General features: G+C 42.6%; 1 protein-coding gene across 6 annotated transcripts in view; it reads left to right on the top strand.

Moving 5' to 3' along the window:
* The first annotated feature begins 8,157 nt into the window (after nucleotides 1–8,157).
* The window catches only part of LOC137328074 (uncharacterized), a 99,564-nt gene continuing 88,205 nt past the window's right edge, over nucleotides 8,158–19,516 (top strand). For 4 of the 6 annotated variants that reach the window (XR_010964619.1, XR_010964618.1, XM_067994233.1 and 1 more), the window contains exon 1: nucleotides 8,158–8,188. The gene's annotated coding sequence lies outside the window, so the exon portion shown is untranslated. The remainder of the gene's footprint in view (nucleotides 8,189–19,516) is intronic. The other 2 variants (XM_067994224.1, XM_067994215.1) reach the window with 1 other exon arrangement.

Here is a 19,516-nt window from a genome sequence, read left to right as displayed (position 1 = left end):
GTACTGAACAGGAACTCGCTCAGTTGATTTAGAAGTAGGAGGGAGCACATCTGCAATTTATTTCCTTGAGTGTCTCTTCACTGCATGACTTTTCTAAGTGTTTCCTCTTCAGCTGAATTTTTTCCATTTCCTTAAAAGGTATTCAGGACTAAAAGCAAGACCATGTGCTAGTTTTTTTTAATGTCGTTTATAGACTCACATATGCAATGCTTTGAAAAAAACATCTTGATGTTCAGACATCTATGATTAATGCTCTTACGAAGGGCATGTGTTGAAATTTTACACAGTGTCCCATTGTTCTACACCTAGTAGTTACTTTTAGAGTGAAAAGAAAAAATAAACTGTGAAAGCTGGAAATCTTACATAGTAAACAGAAAAGAATGCAAATATACAGCAGGTCAGTCAATATCTGAAAGAGAAAGATAGGGTGAGTGGGACCTTTCATCAGAGTTCCAATGAAGCATCCCCCACTTCCTTCGTTCCACCATGGGCGGCCGTGCCTTCAGCCATCTAGGCCCCAAACTCTGGAATTCATTGCCTAAACCTTTCCGTTTCTTCACCTCGCCTCCTTTAAGATGCCCCTTAAAACCTACCTCTTTGACCAAGTTTTTAGTCACCTGTCCTTCTTTGGCTCGGTGTCAATTTTTATCAGATTACACTATTGTGAAATGCCTTGGGATGCTTTACTACGTTAAAGGCACTATATAAATGCTGTTGTTGAAGTGTTACATTGTAACATTAATCTATTTTTCTCTTTCAGATGCTGACTATCTTGCAACTTCTGGTCATATTTATAATTATTTTCTAGTCATATTTGTAGCTATTTTTCCCTTATTGTTGCAGTCAAACAGCAATTGATACTAGCTCAATTGCTAAATTTAAATCTGAGATAGATAGCTTTTTGGCAACCAAAGGTATTAAGGGATATGGGCCAAAGGCAGGTATATGGAGTTAGATCACAGATCAGCCATGATCTTATCAAATGGCGGAGCAGGCACGAGGGGCTGAATGGCCTACTCCTGTTCCTATGTTCCTATGTCACCCATCACCACATGCCATTTCTCTGCTAAAAGGACAGTCAGCTGATCCGCTCCCAGATCTCTGCCAGTGTCTCTGTAAACCTATCAAATATACCAAAAAATGGGTTGACAGACCCGCTGATTTTCCTTCTATCGCCATGGGGAACCGCCTTGTCCATATTTATCACCTCCCCCTGACAGCCCTGTTCAGATCAGAAATTCATCAGGTACGGGCCCCCATCCCACCACTCTGTGATACGTCGTCTACTTGACAACACATGACTTTTGGTGCGATATTTTATAAATTACAAAGGAAAAAGTGACTTCCATTATTCCATTGTTTGTTTAATAAAAAAATGGCCTTCACTAAAATAAAAAGACAAATTCAATTTTGTTTCTTTTTGGCTTCAGTAACCTTCAAGTCATCAACTTTAGAAAGTGTCCATATGGTAATAGAAATTTTTTTTTAAAGTACTAAAATCTTACAAGGCCTCCTCTTTCAGGAAAATCCTGTTCCCCCACAGCAGTTGTTATTGCATGTTTCTGCTGCTATCCACGTTTTAAATTGTGTTGACATCTCTGCAGTTTTAAACTAGAGTAATCAACCAATGTACAAGGTTCATGGTGCAAAATAATACAGATGTAATAGAGTTTTTATGGGCCTCCCACCCAGCCCCAACACTAGATTCAAGAAACCAGCCTGATGTTAAAAAACTCATGTAAGATTGATTGCTATCCCTTAGGAATCACGTAATCTTGTGGGACCCACAAACAACAGAAATTGTAATTTAAATCATGGAGGCATTCTTGACTGGCAACTCCCGACGCAAAGGTACAGGGAGTCATTTTTTTCTAACATTCACCCTGGGTGCAATATTAAATCACAGCAAACAGAATTAGGTCAAAATCCCACCTTAGGCAGGTATCGCTCTCCAAAAAAAAAGCAATTCTGCATGGCTGAAAGCAAAGTAAATACAGTGAGTGGGTCAGCAGTCAAGAGCTGAGCGCTGGCCAAAAGCCTGAAACTGTCCAAAGGAAAGAACAAAATAATTTGCTGATTTAATTTTCATATTAAATACATACGTGAAAGTGTTCCCAGCACCTGGAGAAAACAAGTATCCACAGACCCAAATAATGAGTTTGATGAATTCTGAGTATTAATGGAGAGAAAGGACTCCCAAAAGAGATTGTGCCAAGCGCAAATGTAAGTGGGATATAACTTATTTAAGTATTATTATATTTGTGAAGACTATTTGGGATTCTGCAACTGACTGCTGTTTAGGAAATTACTGCAATGGAACACTGCGAGGCTAGTGTAATCTGTCTAGTTGTAAACAGTTGCATTTCTTGCTTTCTTTCCTTAGGCAAGTCAATTTTGTGACCTTTTTTATATACGTGTCCTAACATGTCTGATTCACCCCCAGAAGCAAAGCAATTATTTTTCTCGCTGAACATGAAATTTGAAAACATACATGCCAACATCTGAAACTATTGCATAGTAAGGAAAGGGAAATAAAAGATATTTCATGAAAGATGCTTGTGATGGCTTATTTTAGTGTAATTCACTGCCAGACAGGGAAATTTGCCGAATCAGATTTGTCTCAAATTCAGTATGAAGTTTGCCTGACAAAAAATGAAACAAACTAAATTATAATAGTTGCCAAGTATACATTTGGCAAATGGTGGCTAGCATTTGTACCATAATAACTTAGACTGTTGTGCAAAGTTGGCAGTGTAGTTTAGGTCTGATTGGCAATCTGACTCCCCATCGTATCTTGGTTGCAAAAGTGAAACCACCTCCATCTGGTTTAGAATAACTGAGGTCCTGTGTAAACCTGGGTCCGTTTGACAGCAAGCGCACTTACAAGCTTACTGTTTGATTCCATTAATATTATGACAATATGGGTGGTCCCGCCAGCACTTTCAAAACATTAAAAACTTTCCAGCCAGGGAATGTAAGCACGAATGCACAGACGCTTCCACTGGCTGAGTGATGTGCAGTCTGCATTGTATCTCAGGTCTGTGTGATGTGCATCGCGATCTGAACCAGACCTCAGACTGGTAGGTTTAATATGGTGACAGCATTAAAGTATCATCCCACACCATTATGCCATTTAAAGGTTGAGTGCTTCATAATTACATTGACTAGTTTTGATTCCGAGAAATTGCATTTCAAAAGGGGATCTGTTTTGGAAACATTTTCATTTTCCAAGGGAAACAAAGAATGTTAAAATCTATGCAACATTTTATCAATTGCGTTAGCATCCGTTCTATGGCAGCGCGTTTCAGGCAATCAGAGAGTCAAGGACTAGAGACACAAAATGGATACGGATACAGTAGGGATTAATTTCTAAGTTTGTGCTCCCAGTGTGGGGGGGGGGCTCACCTGTCAGAAGTTCCTATCAGAAATTCAGGTGCACACTGCGCACAATTTTCCAACTATTTAAATCAAAGGTCAGAAAATCATGCGCAGAGTGTGCCTAAATTTCTGTTATACGCTCTCGGCAGGGGAGAGAATTACCCCTAGTTTGTAAACAAAGAATGATGCATGGAGGTCTGTTTTTATTTCCACAAGTGGGGTGTCTGCATAATTCACGATTGACAAGTCTTTCTGGGGGCCAGTTTCCAGCGAGTGAGTTTTATAATGTCAATTCAAAATTCGTCCACTGCAGGTAAAATGAGGCCCGGTGTATCTTAACCCCCGGGCCTCATTTAAATGCCGCTGGCCCACTTTCCACCCATTATGTGCAGGAAGTCGGTGAGAAACGGAGCAAGATCGGCTGCTGGGGGTGAAGGGGGGACTTGATCGCGGCAGGGAAGACCTAAGATTTCCTAGTCGGGCCCAGAGGAGCACGTTTGCTCCTCCTGGCCCCACAAGAAAAACAAATTAAACTTACCTTTTCAATCCTCTTCCGACCTCGATCCAATTCTGCGCTGGATTGGCCTGGCAGGAAACTGCTCGTTCCCACTTGGGTTACCAACTCTCGGTGGATGTATTCCTGGAGATTTGATCACGTGACATCTGATCATGTTGACAACTAATCACAAGACTCTCGCCTGCAGTTTGCAAATGTTACTGTAGTTGATTGTCTTTGCTCATGGTTTTGTGTTAGCAAACGCAAGAAGATGTGAGAACTAAAAGTCTGCCTGAGAGGCGAAAAAAGGCACAAATGCAAACCACAGGTGTGAAACTCAAAAATTGTGAGGTCCTGGGAAAGAATTAGAGTGCGAGATCTGAAGACAAGGCCGGCCTCCAGCACAGGGAGGATCCCACATCCAACAGAACTCCCTCCAACAAGAGTTGGTAACCGTAGTTACGGGAAAATTGAAAAGAAACAGATAGCAGTGATGGAGCTAGATATGGAAATTCATCAAATCATTGGTTTCTCAGAACCCATCAGTCTGAAAAAGAGTTCTTTGAGTCAACAAGTAATTATTTCAGAGTTCCCCGCTTCCGTGAATTTATACACTGCCACTGCTTGTGAAAGTGGCCATTTCTATGTTACCTGTGCTTCTGAGATTTCAGCCAGGGGCAACAATCAGCACTTTCTAATACCAAAAACAGCGAGGCTGAAATGGTGGCGTCAGATAACCACAATGCCCCACACCTCTGAAACTGCTCTATTGTGCGAACGGAGCAGCCGTGTGTACACAGGCTGGCTGTAGGAATAGCTGCACCGAGCCAGAAAGGAGCAAACTGCGACAGTCACTGGGCGAGCTTGGCATATTTTCTCCTGGGTTGCCCGGGAGATTAATCCTCAATTCCGGGTGACTCCCTGACAATCCGGGAGGGTTGGCAACATTTATTTCCCATTCAGGCCTCCCAATAAAAATTGCAGTTGGTTCCCGATGACCTCATCGGGACCTGACTTATGTTAAAAAGTACTTGACAAGGACTTGCCGCCTGCTTAGGAAAAGTAGGTGAAAATCGGAACCTGTCAGCACCCGGCAGCTCCAGAGTGGTTAAGTAACCTGAGCGATTTTAACTGCCCACCATACCCTTTCCACCAGACGGATAGGGTTAAAATTGCCCCCATAGAATTAGATTCATATAGAAAAGTGTTCACCAGTAATTAGGTAAAATAGGTCTGTGAGGCTGCTTCACTTTTTATTTAAGCTAATGTACCTTTGACTTCCTTTCGGCTGTTGATCAGTAAAATGAATCAGATAGAAAAGTTGGCTTGAAAGTTTTTCACCACACTTGTCTGACTTAATTTGGATCATTAGCTGTTATTCACAGAATCCTTGTAAGTTTATGTCCCAGAACCTTCCTTAACTTTTGTACTGACAGCTGGAGAAAGAACTAGGTAAGAAGTGACTCCAGGCAGTGGGATAGAAAATAAAGCAGCAAGGGAGTGATCGAGGCAGAGGAATGGAAAATCAAGCAAAGAGGGAGTAATTGAAGATAATAGGTTATTTGAAGGTGCAGCCTGCATATCAATTTAAATCTCCCAGTTGCGTTGTGAAATTTTCCTATGAATATCACAATACACACATTCAAACAGGCAACTGGATGATTTTATAATGCCTAGTGATATAATGCAACAAGGCATCCCGACTCATAGGTTTAAATTAAATGCACCTCAGGGGAAATTTTCCAACTCCTGGGGGTAAATTTTAACTATAAACTGGGAAGGCAGCGGGGGGGGGGGGAAGATTTCAGGTGTGAAACCCGGAAGGTAAGTGGGCCGGTCACAATCTGTGATCACAACCTTAATGAGGCCAATCAATTACACTTCCGGGTTTTATGCCCGGCAGTGAAAGGAGCTGCAAATCAAAGAGGGGGATGAAAGGGAGAGAGAGAGATCATCGGGCTTGGAAAATAATTGGAGGTGGGGAGACATGGACGACATCGGGAGGGGGGTGATGGAGGGGTCAGTAAGCTTCGGGGATCGGTGGGAGGGGGGTCAGCCAGCAATGGAGATCAGTGAGGTGGTCAGCCAGCAACGGAGATCGGTGAGGGGGTCAGCCAGCAACGGAGATCGGTGAGGGGTTCAGCGAGCAACGGAGATCGTTGTGGGGGGGGGGGGGGGAGGGTCAGTCAGCAACGTAAATCGGTGAGGGGGTCAGCCAGCAACGGAGATCGGTGAGGGGTTCAGCGAGCAACGGAGATCGGTGAGGGGGTCAGCCAGCAACGGAGATCGGTGAGGGGTTCAGCGAGCAACGGAGATCGGTGAGGGGGTCAGCCAGCAACGGAGATCGGTGAGGGGGTCAGCCAGCAACGGAGATCGGTGACGTGGGGGGGGGGGGGGGTCAGCCAGCAACGGAGATCGGTGAGGGGGTCGGCCAGCAACGGAGATCGGTGAGGGGGTCAGCCAGCAACGGAGATCGGTGAGGGGGTCAGCCAGCAACGGAGATCATTGTAGGGGGGGGGGGGGTCAGTCAGCAACAGAGATTTGGGTGGGTGGGGTCCAGCATCAGAGAGGGAATCCGCCAGCTGGGGGGGTCCACCATCGGTTGGGAGGGGGGGCGATCGCAGGGTTCCTGTCAGCCAGGACAAAGCATTGTAAAGCCTGAACCTCTGAAAACACTGTTCTTCAGGTGATGCCAGATTTTTTTAACTGTTTATTTCTTTAAAAATTTGCAAATACTAATGGCAAAAGCCAAATATTACAAATAAACCAAACTTACAAAACCAAACAGGGGAATTTTAACAAATTGCAATAAGCAGTCACGATACAAACAGTTGGATATCAATTATCGCACTGTCTCTAGGCTCGACAAGGAGCGTTCTGCAAGAATAAGGAATGCACCAGAGCACATAATGTATGTAAGAAAAGTTATGGGAAACCAAAGGAAGGACTTGAAAGAAAAACAAAGAAACAGAACAGCTACCAAGTAGCGTCACATCCTCACAAGGAAAAGGAAAGGCAACCGTAACTAAGAGATTACTTCTAAGTTGAGCAGGGAGGAATACGTAGAAGACAGGGCAGATCCACAATAAAGAGCAGAAAATATAGAATTACTTTTTTATTTATACGTTCATGGGATGTGAGCATCGCTGGCAAGGCCAGCATTAATTGCCCATCCCTAATTGCCCTTGAGAAGGTGGTGGTGAGCCATCTTCTTGAACCACTGCAGTCCGTGTGGTGAAGGTTCTCCCACAGTACTGTTAGATAGGGAGTTCTTACATTACTTAAATTAGCTGGATCTGACCCTGCCCCAATAACTAACTCATCTGCATAAATTATTGTTGGAAACTGCAGAATGGCATCAATAGTACCCAAAGTACTCTTATCATATGTCCTGGCATATTCTGCTTGGTGGTAAATGGGAGTTATAGTTATTGACACTCCAAATATCTCTTGCATGATTCTATATTGCCACAATTCCAGGACCACACAAGAAGTTTCTTTCCCTCACTATAATTTTTGGCAAGTTGTTTTTAATGAAAAATAAAGGACGTCAATGCTAGGGCATGGGACATAGTTTCCCCTTTTTAGATCCAGAATCAGCATCATGTATTCCCAATGCAGGCTAAATGCAGGATAAAGCTCCCTCTGGAAACCCAAAACAAAAACCTGTATCATTTCCAACCTCAGGAGATCAAATCTACTGCATTTGTGTGACATTTCTATTCCCCCACACCAGACATCTGAAATGGTCTCTTGTGAAAGACTGCTCAAATTGTGCTGAATTATGGACACTTTTGTGTTGCGTCTCACGCCCACTATGAATTGAGTTGAAATCACCCCAAATCATTTCAAGTTACTCTGCTTCATCCATGAGAGAAAAAACAATTTCACTCTGCTTTTCCAGCTACATACATTGCAAAGTCAGCTGGTGGCAAGTTTACCTGGGTTTAGATAGCTCCTGAATGGTTCCTAGATCAGTCTGAAGTTATGGACCCCACCCCCAATCAAAATCAGTTGAATTATTCTGGGATACAGGCAGTTCCTCCCGATCAGTGAGGTTGCCAGAACAATCCTCAAAATACCAACCTCCACAAGGCAGCAATTTGGTAGCTTGTCTTTTTGAAAAATTACATTTTTTTTGTGATTTTACTTTAGACATCAGTGGAATACTTTAAACAGAAAATACTGCACCTAGACTTTGCTCTCTTTTAAACTTTAATCATTTCAACTAACTTCCACTAGTTGGATTAACTTGTCACTGACAGGCTGGATCTCAGTCGGATGGGAGAAGAGCCAGGAAGAGGACGTGCTCAGGTAAGTGTTAGATAGGGCGGAGGAGGGGAGCATCAGAGGGTGGTGGATCGGGGGTCACGGGGGGTGGCTGGGGGTCACTGGAGGGGGGGGGGGGTCAGTCATCAGGGGGGGGGGTCAGTCATCGGGGGAGTCAGTCATCGGGGGAGCTGTCACTCATCAGAAGGGTTGAGGTCGGGGGTCATCGCAGGGTTGGAGCTCGTAGGGGGTTGGGAGATCGTGGGGCGGTCGGAGATCGTGGGGGGTTGGAAATCGTGGGGGTCGGAGATCATTGGTGGGGGTCGCTGCAGGTAGGCTTGTTGGGCTTGGGGGAAGCACTCCTGCTGCTCCGGGCCCACAAGCTGTGCTATAAAGGCACTTATCTGCAGTTTCGGGCTTTCTCGCCTCCTCTCATGTGGCGTGAAGGAGAAGGCCTGGGAATGCCGGCCCCCAGGGGTTAAAATCAAAAAAGCTTTGAAAATGGAGGCCCGAAGCTTCCTTAAAAGCGTTCACTGACTGACCCACCTCCGAAGAGCAGGTTGGTCTCCTGCACCTTGTCCCGCCCCTGTGGAAACTGGAAATGGGTGGGTTGGGGTTTTTTTTTTGATTTTTGCAATTGTTACTGCCCCCCTGCCCCCAACTCACCCGTTTTTCCAGACTAAAATCATGCCTATGGTGACTGAATAAATCAATTTCTGCTTTTATTTCATGAGATTCTGGGAAATTCGCCTATAGAATATAATGGGACTGTAGTTCTTTATAATCAGGGACACTCTATTAGGGCAGCTGAATAAGTCAAATTGCATTTTAATTACGTGGGATTCTGGGATTTTTACTAGCGTTTTGGGGATTGCATTCTGCGATTCCATTTGTTTTTCCACAAAAGCCTCGCTTAAGACATTACCTGGAGATCGACTCTCCCATAGTATTAATGAGCGAGATGCTTTCTAAGAATTTCAGCATGTATATGACAGCACGATAAACCAAGAATGTGCATTACAAGACAAATATTGAACCACAGTGCCAACTATAATGCGCTCTTGATGTTTATAGGATAACAAAGAAACATTATCCATTAACAACTTGGCCTTGAGTAAACATTTTAATAAATTGTAGCAGGCTTAAACTCTGCACATAATGGATAGATTTTATGTAACTAACTGTACAAACCAGGGAGTTTGCTCAGTAAATATAATGACCTGTCAACAGGCAGAGAATCAGTGGGCTATTTGCAGACTAACAGCAATTTTGCTGCCTGCTAACCACCTTGTATTAACAACAACATTTATATCGCATTTTTAACACAACATGACATCCCAAGGTGCTTCACAGCCGATTGTCAGACCCAAGTAGAAGAAGGGAGGTTAGGGGAGGTGGCCAATGATGTCGAATTTAAGGAGGCTTTTAAAGGTGATGAGATGTAGCAAGATATAAATGTTTAGGGAGGGAATTCCAGAATGTGACAACAAGGTGGCTGAATTCTTGGCTATTAGTGATAGAGTGGAGGGAGAGGAGAATCCACAGAATTAGAAGAGCAGAGAATACGGGCAAGAATGTGGGGCCGGAGAAAGTAGGCATAGTGAGGCTTTAGAGGAATCTGAAGACAGGGATAAAGATTTTGAAATCAATGCACTGAGGGATGAAGAGCCAATAGAGGCGGACAAAGAGTGGGGTAGGTGAGTGTAATGTTTATGTGGGACAAGTGAAGGCAACAGATTTCTGGGCGAGTTGGAATTCAGATGGGGCCTGCAAGGCCAGCGAGGAAAACATTGCAAATGTTGAGTCTAAAGGTAACAACGGCATGGACAAGGAATTCATTAACAGTGTGGTGAGGTAGTGAAGAATTGGCAGGGGGCCAATTAATCTCCCCCCTCCTCCCCTCCCCTCCACCTGGGCATTAGTAAGGTGGAGCACACTCCACCCACGTGATCTGAACCCTCTTAGATTTCCAGGTTCAGGTCATTTAAATTGGTCAGTTGGTCCCTCGACTCAGATCCAGCCCCTGGCAGGGACTTAGTGACTGGGAGTGGGGGAAGAGAGTCAGCCACTGCTGCAAGCCTGTAATGCCTCTGGCAGCCATAATGGCCACCAACTGACAGGGTCTTCTGGCTGCTATTAAAAGCTGCAGCCAGAAATGCTCCAGCCCCAATTTTCATCTTGGTGGTGCTGATAAAATAGGAATTTGTCTTCTGTCTGGGTCCAACAGTTGGCACGCAGATACTGGTGAGATCCTCAGATCCGAGTGGGCCAAAAAAATGCCAAAAAATATGCATTAAGGTCAGAGCACATGGAGTCAGGGGACAAGTAGCAGAATGGATAGCTAGCTGGCTACGAAACAGAAAATGGAGAGTAGGGGTTAAAGGTAGTTACTCAGACTGGCAGAAGGTGGGAAGTGGTGTTCCACAGGGATCGGTGCTGGGACTACTGCTGTTCACCCTTAACATAAAACGATTTGGACTCGGGAAATGGAAGTACAAATTCAAAATTTGCGAATGACATCAAATTGAGAGGTATAGTTAATACTGAGGAAGACTGCGACAGAATACAAGAAGACATTAATAAACTTGCAGAATGGACTGTAAATGGCAAATGAATTTAAATATAGATAAGTGTGAGGTGGCGTATTTTGGTAGGAGGAATAAGGAGATCACATACTCCTTGGAAAATAAGTGTCTAAATGGAGTAGAGGATTAAAGGCCTCTAGAGGTACACATTCACAAATCATTAAAAGCAGCAACGCAAGTTAACAAGGCCATAAAAAAAATGCAAACAAAGCACTGGGGTTCATTTCTACAGAAAAGCAGAGAAGTTATGTGAAGCTTATATAGAACGTTGGTTAGATCACACTTGAGAGTACAGTATACAGTTCTGGTCACAATATTACAAAAAGTCCTTGAGCGTGTTGTTGCCTCACAAATCCACCTCCATCTTTCCTGCAACTCCACAGCACTGAAACGGCATCCAAAACTGGATGAGCTGAAATTTCCTCCAACTAAATATTGGGAAGGCTGATGGCATTGTCTTTGGTCCCCGCCACAAACTCTGTTCCCTAGCCACCAACTCCATCCCTCTCCCTGGCCATTGTCTGAGGCTGAACCAGACTGTTTACAACCTTGGCATTCTATTTGACCCTGCGATGAGCTCCCGAGCCCATATCCGCTCCATCACCAAGACCGCCTACTTCCACCTCCATAATATCGCCCGTCTCCGCCCCTGCTTCATCTCATCTGCTGCTAAAACCTTCATCCATGCCTTTGTTACCTCTAGACTTAACTATTCCAATGCTCTCCTGACCGGCCTCCCATGTTGCACCGTCCATGAACATGAGCTCATTAAAACTCTGTTGCCTGTAGCCTAACTTCACCAAGTCCTGTTCATTCATCATTCTGTGCTTGCTGACCTACATTGGCTCCCGGTCCAGCAACACCTCAAATTTAAAATTCTCATCCTTGTTTTAAAATCCCTCCATGGTCTCGTCCCTCCGTAACTCTAATCTCCTCCAGCCCGACAACCCTCTGAGATTTCTGCGCTCCTCCAATTCTGGTCTCTTGTGCATCCTCGGCTTCCTTCACCCAACGAATGGTGGTGGTGCCTTCAGCTGTCTAGGCCCTATGTTCTGGAATTCCCTCCCTAAACCTCTCCTCCTTTAAGACGTTCCTTAAAACCTACCTCTTTGACCAAGCTTTTGGTCACCTGTCCTAATGTTTCCTTATGTGGCTTGGTGTCAAATTTTATTTGATAACACTCCTGTCAAGCGCCTTGGGACGTTTACCTACATTAAAGGTGCTATATAAATGCAAGTTGTTGTTAATATAGAAGCACTGGACAAAGTGCAAACAAGATTTACAAGGATGATACCAGAACTAAGAGGTAATAACTATCAGGAAAGACTGAATAGATTAGGGATCTTTCCTCTATGGTGATCTAATAGATGTCTTTAAAATTATGAAGGGGTTTGACAGGGCAGACGTAGAGAAGATGTTTCCACTTGTGAAAGTTAGATAATTATATGAGAGAGAAAGGAATAGAAGGACATGCAGATAAAGTTAGATGAAGTAGGGTGGGAGGAGGCTCACATGGAGCATAAACAACAGCACAGACTAGTTGGGCCAAATGGCCTGTTTCTGTGCTGCAAATTCTATGTAATTCTATGCAAGGCATATTTGGGCAATATTAATGTAGGTTAACAAATGAGAACATAAATTCAATGCAGTAGTAAGTTTTTTCTGATCAGCAACTAAAAATATCCAGTCAGCCAATTAATGGGGCAGATCCAATTGCATTTAACTACTTTGCAAATTCCAAATATTATGTGCCATGTTATAGATCACATTTAATCTATACCAGGTAACAAAAGTCAGTCAGACGGAAGTGACTTTTTTTAAATAACTGTCAGAATATGTCAGCTAAACTGAATGAACATGCTATACTGATCTATGTGGAATCATCATGTACAAATACTGATGAATTTTGTATAGACTGGTTCTTTGGTGAAGTAACAGAGGGGGTTGATGAAGGTAATGCAGTAGGTGTTGTATATATGGACTTTCAAAAGGCATTTGATAAAGTACCACATAACAGAGTTATTCGGAAAATAGAAGCACATGATATTAAAAGAACGCAATTGGCTAAAGGATAGGATGCAGAGAGTAGTGGTGAATGGATGTTTTTCTGACTGGAGAGAGTTATGCAGTGGGGTCCCCCAGGGATCGGCATTAGGATTATTGCTTTTCTTGTTATATATAAATGACCTGGACATAGGTATAGGGAGTACAACTTCAAAGTTTGCAGATGATACAAAACTTGGCAACATATTAAATAGTGAGCAGGATAGTAGCAGACTTCAGGAGGACATAGACAGACTAGTGAAATGGGCAGACACATGGCAGGTGCAATTTAATGCAGAAAAGTGTGAAGTGATGCACTTTGGGAGGAACAACATGGAGGGGCGGTGTAATCTAAATGGTACTATTTTGAGGGGGGTGCAAGAGCAGAGCGACCTGGAGGTGCACATTCACAAATCTTTGAAGGTGGCAGGGCAAGTTGATAAGGTGGTTAAGAAAGCATATGGGACACTTGGCTTTGTAAATGGGGCATTGAATACAGAAACAGGGAAGTCACGCTAAACCTTTACAAATCACTGGTTAGGCCTCAGCTGGAGTATTGTGTACAATTCTGGGCACCACACTTTAAGAAAGATGTCAAGGCCTTGGAGAGGGTACAGAGGAGGTTTACCAGGATGATACCAGGGATGAGGGACTTCAGATATGTGGAGAGATTGGAGAAGCTGGGATTGTTCTCCTTAGAGCAGAGAAGGTTAAGGGGAGATCTAATGGAGATATTCAAAATTGTGAGGGTTTTGATGGAGCAAGTAGGGAGAAACTGTTTCCTCTGGCAAGTGGATCAGTAACCAGAGATCATAGATTTAAAATAATTGGTAAAAGATCTTGAGGGGAAATGAGGAGAATTTTTTTCACACAGAAGGTTGTTAAGATCTGGAACACACTAACTGAAAGGCTGGTGGAATCAGATTCCATAGCAACTGACAAAAGACAATTGGACATGTACTTGAAGAGGACTAATTTGCAGGGTTATGGGGAAAAAGCTGGGGTGTGGATCTAAATTGGATTGCTCTTCCAAAGAGCTGGCAAAGGCACGACAGGCCGAATGGCCTCTTTCTGTGCTGTAAGATTCTATGATTCTATGGTGTTTACTGCAATATGTACAACAAATCCTATTTATATCTTATATTAGTTAATTATTTTGAAAGCTCACACATGGATACAAATGCATCACTCACATGGAGGAAATAGGTTTACTGTTGCAGTTGGCACAAGCAAAGACACTCGCTACATAGATATATTAGGAGACCCACAGAATTTTTTTTTTAAATACCACATGACAGGATATTCCAGAGAACTTGATGACTTCAGGGTCTGTGCCACCAGTCACTTCCTCTTCCCGATGGACGTACAGCCCCTCTGCACTGGTCTCAGAGTGCTCCATTTCTTCCTTGAACCCAACTAGTCTCCATGAACCGCCACCCTCTTCTGTTTGACTGAACAACTCTTTTAAATCCATTCACTTCCTCCAGCCAAAAGGTTTTCCTGTGAGAACCAATATGGGGCCCCAACTATGCCCGTCTTACTTGGAAAGAACGGAATAATTATCATAATCACTAAAGCAATTAGCCAAGATCTGCAAGTTTGATTTCACTCAATCAAAAGCAAGGTTGCAGCCATACTGCCTTACCATGCCTATAAATTAGAAATATCAATCCTTTCTCACTTTTTTTGTGTAGCATTTTACTTATTCACCATTATGTTATTCTATAGACGACCATTAGCTGATGACAAACAGAAAAAATACGAAAACAGTTATTAAAAGTTACTGAGTGAATATTTGTAATTGGATAGAATCTGAAAATCAAGGCATTGGCTCAATGTGAATGAAGACAGTTAATTTAACGTTTAAAAATATTTTTAAGCTCTTAGAATATTTTGAAGCTATTATAGAAACTTTTTGTAGATTATCACTGAACAAGTTTGTAGTATTATGTCACAGCTATTACTCTTGTACTGTAGGTACCATCACACATCAATAACATGTTGCACACTAGCAATTGGCATTTGCCATGACCTCCCATTGGGAGGAAAAGAACCTAAAAGTGATTGACAGATGCCTTGAAGAGATTTTGAATTTCTCCTTGTAGTTCAGGTTGGGATATAAAATACTCGAGCATCATTAACATCGTTATATCATCTCAACCCCTCAATTAAATTGCTGCATTCCAATCACCTCCTGTGATCCATTATTTTCTATATTGTTACAGCACAAAACCTTCCAAAGGCCACAGATTTGAAACATGAGTCGCTTGAAACATGATTCACATCAGGAGAAAGGCCCTGGAGCTTTACACTTTTATCTCAAGAACGTGCATACTTTTGTTTTTTTATCTAGTTCTTAGATCTTCGCTAAACTTTAACTTCTACGCGTTGGGTTGAATCTTTGGCTATTTACCGGGTATCTAACCAGATCCTGATTCTGTAAAAAACAGTCATTTCACTAAATTGTTGACAGGTTTTAAAAGACTTATTTACTGTGATAAATTTTAGCAAGCTTCTGGTGCCCAGGATGATTAGTTTGTTGATAATAAACAGACACAGAAATCAGTGATACTGCAATCAGGACTGACTTCCTATGTTCCGATGACTCGTATACTTTCTCAGCTTGTCTTCACCACTTTTACCATTAGTTCACTCAGCTTCTTCCTCCCCTCCCCTATGCTGACCAGTACCATGGGAGATTTGGACTTCTCCCTTACATTTATCTGTGATGTGGAGATGCCGGTGATGGACTGGGGTTGACAATTGTAAACAATTTTACAACACCAAGTTATAGTCCAATGATTTTATTTGAAATTTACAAGCTTTCGGAGGCTTCCTCCTTCCTCAGGTAAATGTCAGGAACTCCTCAAAGCCTACGCATTTGTAAATCACAGAACAATACATGGTGATTACAGACAGTCTTTGCAACTGCCCGTTGCAAAGACTGTCTGTACATTTATCTAACTGTCCATATCCCTGCTGAGGGTCACAGGATGTTACCATCCAAATCAAACACCACAGCATGATGCTTCTGAAGTTCTCACCTACAGCTTATGTCAACTTGGTGTTCGTCTGCCTCTTCCTCGGCATTCATCTTTCACTATCACAATTGTGAACTTTGACCCCCACGTTCCACTTCCCTTCCAAACAAAAACAAGAAAACTCAGAATATACAAATGCCACAGTTAGCAGTTCATTAGTTTGGACTCATGCCACATTGCATACCCATTAGGTAAATTGCATACCCATTAGGCAGATGGCTATGCCTGATTTTATATATATATTTATCGTCACCACTAATGTAGTGTAATTTTTTTTAAATTCTCTTGTACCACATCATTACAGGGTACTGAGGCTTTCAACATGCTAGTGTTATGTGCTCACTATTTTAGACTTCAGTTCCTCAGCATTTTAAATTTTGTTTTTTAATGAAAAATGTGGCTTGCCTGACTAAAGACTACTGTCCCATTTGTCTCAATTTATTAAATATTTCCTCCATAAAAATTGTTGAGGGTAACATGACCCCATGCTCTCAGTGGGCAAGCCATGGTCACAGGAAGTGCGAGTTGTAGATATGATACAACATTGCAGCTCCAATTCTCCAATCCGTGCTTCCCTTGAGCATGGCTCCCAACAGGGAGCACAGGATCATGCAATCACCCCTATTTAATAATATTCAGGGAAAATACAGCCAGCACCAAAGTTTAATTATTCAGATGACACAAAACTCAGAAAAGTAGTAAACATTGAGGAAGATAGTAGCAGACTTCAGGTGGACATAGACAGACTGGTAAAATGGGCAGACACATGGCTAGTGAAATTTAACGCAGAGAAGTGTGAAGTGATGCACATTGGAAGGAAGAATGAGGACAGGCAATATAAACTAAATGGTATAATCTTAAAGGGGGTGCAGGAACAGAGATACCTGGAGGTTTAGGTACAGAAATGCATATCCTTGTGGCCTCCTACCCATCAAATGTTATTTCTGAAGACTTACTGGACTTCCCAGGCAGATGAGGCAGAAATGTTATGATCCTATGACAAATTGTTTGTCCTCTCCCTCTTGGAGTATCTAATCTTTGAAGGGGCTTAAACATGTTATAGCTGCTGAAATGACAATGTATGGCCCACATTTTAAGAACATAAGAACATAAGAAATAGGAGCAGGAGTAGGCCATCCGGCCTCTCGAGCCTGCTCTGCCATTCAATAAGATCATAGTTGATCTTCGACCTCAACTTCACTTTCACGCCTGATCCTCATATCCCTTGATTCCCTTTTCTAAAATAGTAGCAAACTGCTGCCATTAGCTGAGTGATTTTTGTAAAGGAAAGTAGTTCAAGCCTTGAAGAGATCACAGGTGTGTAGAACATTCCATCATACAGTCCAGAATTTGTTCCTGAAAAAGTCGTCACTACAAAAGAATAGGTGCAAAAAAAACTTAAAACAATAATCAAATGAATCACAAATCTTTGTTAAATGTTTGATTTTTAAACAGAATTTTTTGCTTAATGTCATGTCCACAATTTAACCCTTTGAGTACCATGGTTGAGTTTAATTTGGGTCCTTACCATTTCATTGACTGAAAAGGCTGCCTTTTGAGCCAGTTTTTAGCAAATCAAATGACATAGAAACATAGAAAATAGGAGCAAGAGTAGGCCATTCGGCCCTTCGGGCCTGCTCCGCCATTCAAAATGATCATGGCTGATCGTCTAACTCAGTACCCCGTTCGAACTTTTTCCCCATATCCCTTGATCCTTTTAGCATTAAGAAATATATCTATCTCCTTCTTGAATACATCTAATGACTTGGCCTCCACTGCCTTCTGTGGTAGAGAATTCCACAGGTTCACCACCCTCTGAGTGAAGAAATTTCTCCTCATCTCTGTTCTAAATGGCATACCCCGTATCCTGAGACTGTGACCCCTGGTTCTGGACTACCCAGCCATCGGGAACATCCTCCCTGCATCTAGTCTGTCTAGTCCTGTTAGAATTTTATATGTTTCGATGAGATCACCTCTCATTCTTCTAAACTCTAGTGAATATATGCCTAGTCGACCCAATCTCTCCTCTCCTGCCATCCCAGGAATCAGTCTGGTAAACCTTCGTTGCACTCCCTCCATGGCAAGACATCCTTCCTCAGATAAGGAGACCAAAACTGCACACAATACTCCAGATGTGGTCTCACCAAGGCCCTGTATAACTGCAGTAAGACATCCCTGCTCCTATACTCAAATCCTCTTGCAATGAAGGCCAACATACCATTCGCCTTCCTAACTGCTTGCTGCACCTGAATGCTCGCTTTCAGTGACTGGTGTACAGGGACACCCAGGTCTTGTTGCACCTCCCCTTTTCCCAATCTATCACCATTCAGATAATAATCTGCCTTTCTGTTTTTACAACCAAAGTGGATAACCTCACATTTATCCACATTATACTGCATCTGCCATGTTCTTGCCCATTCACCCAACTTGTCTAAATCACACTGGAGCATTTTTGCATCCTCCTCACAGCTTGCATTCCACCCCAGCTTTGTGTCATCTGCAATCTTGGAAATGTTACATCTAGTTCCCTCATCCAAATCATTGATATATATTGTGAATAGCTGGGGCCCAAGCACTGATCCCTGCAGTACCCCACTAGTCACTGCCTGCCACCCGGAAAAAGACCCGTTTATTCCTACTCACTGTTTCCTGTCTGTCGACCAATTCTTAATCCATGCCAGTATATTGCCCTCAATCCCATGTGCTTTAATTTTGCACACTAACCTCTTGTGTGGGACCTTATCAAAAGCCTTCTGAAAATCCAAATACACCACATCCACTGGTTCTCCCCTAACTATTCTACTAGTTACATCCCCAAAAAACTCCAGTAGATTTGTTAAGTATGATTTCCCTTTCATAAACCCATGCTGACTTTGTCCAATCCTGTTAATGCCCTCCAAGTGTTCTGTTACCACATCTTTTATAATGGACTCTAGCATTTTCCCCACTACTGATGTTAGGCTAACTGGTCTGTAATTCCCTGTTTTTTCTCTCCCTCCATTTTTAAATGGTGGGGTTACATTTGCCACCCTCCAATCTGTAGGAACTGTTCCAGAGGCTATAGAATTTTGGAAGATGATCACCAATGTATCCACTATTTCCAGGGCCACTTCCTTTAGTACTCTGGGATGTAGATTATCAGGCCCTGGGGATTTGTCAGCCTTTAGCCCCATTCATTTCCCTCGCACTATTTTTTTTACTAATACTGATTTCCTTCAGTTCTTCCCTCTCACTAGACCCTTGGTTCCCTAACATTTCTTGCAGGTTATTTGTGTCCTCCTTTGTGTAGACAGAACCAAAGTATGTGTTTAATTGTTCTGCCATTTCTTTGTTCCCTGTTATAATTTCCCTCATTTCTGACTGTAAGGGACCTACTTTTGTCTTCACTAATCTTTTTCTCTTGACATATTTATAGAAGCTTTTACAGTCAGTTTTTATGTTCCCTGCTAGTTTACTCTCATACTCTATATTTCCCCTCTTAATCAATCTCTTTGTCCTCCTTTGCTGAATTCTGAACTGCTCCCAATCCTCAGGCTTGCCACTTTGGATCTAATACTATCCCTAATTTCTTTTGTAAGCCACCGGTTGAGCTACCTTTCCTGTTTTACTTTTGCGCCAGACAGGAATGAATAATTGTTGTAATTCCTGCACACGCTCTTTAAATATTAGCCATTACCTATCCACCGTCATCCCTTTTAGTAAAG

This window comes from Heptranchias perlo, chromosome 1 (assembly GCF_035084215.1).
Source record: "Heptranchias perlo isolate sHepPer1 chromosome 1, sHepPer1.hap1, whole genome shotgun sequence".
NCBI lineage: Eukaryota > Metazoa > Chordata > Chondrichthyes > Hexanchiformes > Hexanchidae > Heptranchias > Heptranchias perlo.
The sequence above is the reverse complement of the archived record's forward strand: the minus strand, read 5'-3'. Positions and strand labels throughout refer to the sequence as shown.